Source organism: Pelophylax lessonae (genome assembly GCF_965119305.1).
Source record: "Pelophylax lessonae genome assembly, chromosome: 2".
In the NCBI taxonomy this organism is placed as follows: Eukaryota; Metazoa; Chordata; class Amphibia; order Anura; family Ranidae; genus Pelophylax; species Pelophylax lessonae.
This window is the reverse complement of record NC_138769.1, coordinates 144045769-144051300: the sequence shown is the minus strand read 5'-3', so window position 1 is coordinate 144051300 and position 5532 is coordinate 144045769. Positions and strand designations below refer to the sequence as shown.

The following is a 5532-nucleotide window of genomic DNA, read 5'->3' as shown; positions in this document are numbered from 1 at the left end:
GAGGTTAGGAGAGATCAGCACCATGGACAGGGAACATTACAAAGTATGGAAAGCCCAGCTCAGTATAAACACAAATCCATCCTATAGACGTAGATAAGATCTCACCCTCCCCCCCAAAGGGCTCCGCATCCTCCACAGATTGAAGGGTCCCCATGCACAGTACGGCCGTCTTACCTGCACACACGGAGATCCGGCCTGGGCTGCGGAGTCACCTCATTAGCACTGATCGTGGCGCAGTATCGTGCAAGGCTCATGTAAACAATCCCTCCCTCCCCCCAGTCCTTGGCGTCATTACTCAGGGACGGGCGATCCTCCTCAGCTATTACTGCAGCCCCCCCATGAGACGAGGCATCGGGCCAGGATGAGGCGGGGCAAGGAGGAGGCGTACCCAAAACAACGTGACAGGAACTAGAGGCTCCCCCTTACTGAGGACCGCAGAGAGAAGGGGGGGGGGGCGACCAGCTACCTCATCACTGACCCCTCCCACCAGTGCCATTCACAGAGCAAAGAGCTGCACTCCTCAAAGCCATCTCTGTTGGACCAATATACTTCCCTCCATGTCACAGAAGAATAAACGCCTCACACCTTTAACCCTCCCCCCGGTCTTCCCTCCTGGTAACCTGTGTAAGGATCACTTCCCGGGGACTTCGCTACCAAACTGGTTTCCCCAAGAAAAGCGGCTTTTCATTTGTAGAAATCCCGGGGATGTGATACTTGCCCAGATTACAACATCTAGCTGACTAGAAATGACCGGGGAGAGTCCACAGAAGCGGCCGATTCCCGCTTCCAGGACGTCGGATTGGCAGTTGGAGAAAGCCCGCGAAACCACCTGCGGAAGTCCTGAAAAAGAGAAATTCAGTTACTGTGCCCGGGAAGGAGTTCCAGGAAGCCGGCTAGGCTCAACGGATTTTGCCGCTCCTCTCTCTCAGTGTTCCATTCTAGGGGGTTGGTCAGAAAGGTTGCTGCGGATATATAAGGGAACTCTGAGAGGTGAGTCCTGGAGGGGTCTGCAGGTTCTATGTGCAATGGGTTAAAAAGAATCTGTATAGACAGACAGTCCTACAATTCACTTGTAGTAAAGAGAAGGCTAGTTTTAGTTTTCTATGGGATTAGTAGAGAGGCTTGTTTATTATGACATTCATAGTAAATGCCTATCAAAATGCTTCCCTTGCTGTTCTTCCCTGCTGGTCCCGTCTGTGTGCTTCGGCTCAACTGTAAAAGGGGAAAGAAGGTATACCTCTTTACGGATGACAGACAGAAGGGCCTGTTCGCCCAATGCATATTCGGGTGGGTGGGAGCAGGCGTCTGCAGGATAGGCTCAGGTTCTCAAGGCTTTTTCTTCTTCCTGGCCAGCTTGGCACGGAAATATTGGGACATAACAAATTCCCAGGATTTCTCCAAATGCCAAGGCGATTTCCTAAACGCGAGAATTTGCCACACTCTCCCAGGTCATCACTGGCCAGCTTGGCACGGAAATATTGGGACATATCAAATTCCCAGGATTTCTCCAAATGCCAAGGCGATTTCCTAAACGCGAGAATTTGCCACACTCTCCCAGGTCATCACTGGCCAGCTTGGCACGGAAATATTGGGACATATCAAATTCCCAGGATTTCTCCAAATGCCAAGGCGATTTCCTAAACGCAAGAATTTGACACACTCTCCCAGGTCATCACTGGCCAGCTTGGCACGGAAATATTGGGACATATCAAATTCCCAGGATTTCTCCAAATGCCAAGGCGATTTCCTAAACGCGAGAATTTGCCACACTCACCCAGGTCATCACTGGCCAGCTTGGCACGGAAATATTGGGACATATCAAATTCCCAGGATTTCTCCAAATGCCAAGGCGATTTCCTAAACGCGAGAATTTGCCACACTCTCCCAGGTCATCACTGGCCAGCTTGGCACGGAAATATTGGGACATATCAAATTCCCAGGATTTCTCCAAATGCCAAGGCGATTTCCTAAACGCGAGAATTTGCCACACTCTCCCAGGTCATCACTGGCCAGCTTGGCACGGAAATATTGGGACATATCAAATTCCCAGGATTTCTCCAAATGCCAAGGCGATTTCCTAAACGCGAGAATTTGCCACACTCTCCCAGGTCATCACTGGCCAGCTTGGCACGGAAATATTGGGACATATCAAATTCCCAGGATTTCTCCAAATGCCAAGGCGATTTCCTAAACGCGAGAATTTGCCACACTCTCCCAGGTCATCACTGGCCAGCTTGGCCCGGAAATATTGGGACATATCAAATTCCCAGGATTTCTCCAAATGCCAAGGCGATTTCCTAAAGGCGAGAATTTGCCACACTCACCCAGGTCATCACTGGCCAGCTTGGCACGGAAATATTGGGACATATCAAATTCCCAGGATTTCTCCAAATGCCAAGGCGATTTCCTAAACGCGAGAATTTGCCACACTCTCCCAGGTCATCACTGGCCAGCTTGGCACGGAAATATTGGGACATATCAAATTCCCAGGATTTCTCCAAATGCCAAGGCGATTTCCTAAACGCGAGAATTTGCCACACTCTCCCAGGTCATCACTGGCCAGCTTGGCACGGAAATATTGGGACATATCAAATTCCCAGGATTTCTCCAAATGCCAAGGCGATTTCCTAAACGCGAGAATTTGCCACACTCTCCCAGGTCATCACTGGCCAGCTTGGCACGGAAATATTGGGACATATCAAATTCCCAGGATTTCTCCAAATGCCAAGGCGATTTCCTAAACGCGAGAATTTGCCACACTCTCCCAGGTCATCACTGGCCAGCTTGGCACGGAAATATTGGGACATATCAAATTCCCAGGATTTCTCCAAATGCCAAGGCGATTTCCTAAACGCGAGAATTTGCCACACTCTCCCAGGTCATCACTGGCCAGCTTGGCACGGAAATATTGGGACATATCAAATTCCCAGGATTTCTCCAAATGCCAAGGCGATTTCCTAAACGCGAGAATTTGCCACACTCTCCCAGGTCATCACTGGCCAGCTTGGCACGGAAATATTGGGACATATCAAATTCCCAGGATTTCTCCAAATGCCAAGGCGATTTCCTAAATGCGAGAATTTGCCACACTCTCCCAGGTCATCACTGGCCAGCTTGGCACGGAAATATTGGGACATATCAAATTCCCAGGATTTCTCCAAATGCCAAGGCGATTTCCTAAACGCGAGAATTTGCCACACTCTCCCAGGTCATCACTGGCCAGCTTGGCACGGAAATATTGGGACATATCAAATTCCCAGGATTTCTCCAAATGCCAAGGCGATTTCCTAAACGCGAGAATTTGCCACACTCTCCCAGGTCATCACTGGCCAGCTTGGCACGGAAATATTGGGACATATCAAATTCCCAGGATTTCTCCAAATGCCAAGGCGATTTCCTAAACGCGAGAATTTGCCACACTCTCCCAGGTCATCACTGGCCAGCTTGGCACGGAAATATTGGGACATATCAAATTCCCAGGATTTCTCCAAATGCCAAGGCGATTTCCTAAACGCAAGAATTTGACACACTCTCCCAGGTCATCACTGGCCAGCTTGGCACGGAAATATTGGGACATATCAAATTCCCAGGATTTCTCCAAATGCCAAGGCGATTTCCTAAACGCGAGAATTTGCCACACTCACCCAGGTCATCACTGGCCAGCTTGGCACGGAAATATTGGGACATATCAAATTCCCAGGATTTCTCCAAATGCCAAGGCGATTTCCTAAACGCGAGAATTTGCCACACTCTCCCAGGTCATCACTGGCCAGCTTGGCACGGAAATATTGGGACATATCAAATTCCCAGGATTTCTCCAAATGCCAAGGCGATTTCCTAAACGCGAGAATTTGCCACACTCTCCCAGGTCATCACTGGCCAGCTTGGCACGGAAATATTGGGACATATCAAATTCCCAGGATTTCTCCAAATGCCAAGGCGATTTCCTAAACGCGAGAATTTGCCACACTCTCCCAGGTCATCACTGGCCAGCTTGGCCCGGAAATATTGGGACATATCAAATTCCCAGGATTTCTCCAAATGCCAAGGCGATTTCCTAAACGCGAGAATTTGCCACACTCACCCAGGTCATCACTGGCCAGCTTGGCACGGAAATATTGGGACATATCAAATTCCCAGGATTTCTCCAAATGCCAAGGCGATTTCCTAAACGCGAGAATTTGCCACACTCTCCCAGGTCATCACTGGCCAGCTTGGCACGGAAATATTGGGACATATCAAATTCCCAGGATTTCTCCAAATGCCAAGGCGATTTCCTAAACGCGAGAATTTGCCACACTCTCCCAGGTCATCACTGGCCAGCTTGGCACGGAAATATTGGGACATATCAAATTCCCAGGATTTCTCCAAATGCCAAGGCGATTTCCTAAACGCGAGAATTTGCCACACTCTCCCAGGTCATCACTGGCCAGCTTGGCACGGAAATATTGGGACATATCAAATTCCCAGGATTTCTCCAAATGCCAAGGCGATTTCCTAAACGCGAGAATTTGCCACACTCTCCCAGGTCATCACTGGCCAGCTTGGCACGGAAATATTGGGACATATCAAATTCCCAGGATTTCTCCAAATGCCAAGGCGATTTCCTAAACGCGAGAATTTGCCACACTCTCCCAGGTCATCACTGGCCAGCTTGGCACGGAAATATTGGGACATATCAAATTCCCAGGATTTCTCCAAATGCCAAGGCGATTTCCTAAACGCGAGAATTTGCCACACTCTCCCAGGTCATCACTGGCCAGCTTGGCACGGAAATATTGGGACATATCAAATTCCCAGGATTTCTCCAAATGCCAAGGCGATTTCCTAAACGCGAGAATTTGCCACACTCTCCCAGGTCATCACTGGCCAGCTTGGCACGGAAATATTGGGACATATCAAATTCCCAGGATTTCTCCAAATGCCAAGGCGATTTCCTAAACGCGAGAATTTGCCACACTCTCCCAGGTCATCACTGGCCAGCTTGGCACGGAAATATTGGGACATATCAAATTCCCAGGATTTCTCCAAATGCCAAGGCGATTTCCTAAACGCGAGAATTTGCCACACTCTCCCAGGTCATCACTGGCCAGCTTGGCACGGAAATATTGGGACATATCAAATTCCCAGGATTTCTCCAAATGCCAAGGCGATTTCCTAAACGCGAGAATTTGCCACACTCTCCCAGGTCATCACTGGCCAGCTTGGCACGGAAATATTGGGACATATCAAATTCCCAGGATTTCTCCAAATGCCAAGGCGATTTCCTAAACGCGAGAATTTGCCACACTCTCCCAGGTCATCACTGGCCAGCTTGGCACGGAAATATTGGGACATATCAAATTCCCAGGATTTCTCCAAATGCCAAGGCGATTTCCTAAACGCGAGAATTTGCCACACTCTCCCCAGGTCATCACTGGCCAGCTTGGCACGGAAATATTGGGGACATATCAAATTCCCAGGATTTCTCCAAAATGCCAAGGCGATTTCCTAAACGCGAGAATTTGCCACACTCTCCCAGGTCATCACTGG

The 5532-nt window shown here is 49.2% G+C and overlaps 1 pseudogene across 1 annotated transcript in view; it reads left to right on the top strand.

The window, feature by feature from the left end:
- The first annotated feature begins 746 nt into the window (after positions 1–746).
- The window catches only part of LOC309547997 (mediator of RNA polymerase II transcription subunit 31-like), a 134337-nt pseudogene continuing 129551 nt past the window's right edge, over positions 747–5532 (top strand). The window contains exon 1 of the transcript in view: positions 747–990. The product of the transcript in view is annotated as a mediator of RNA polymerase II transcription subunit 31-like (transcript). The remainder of the gene's footprint in view (positions 991–5532) is intronic.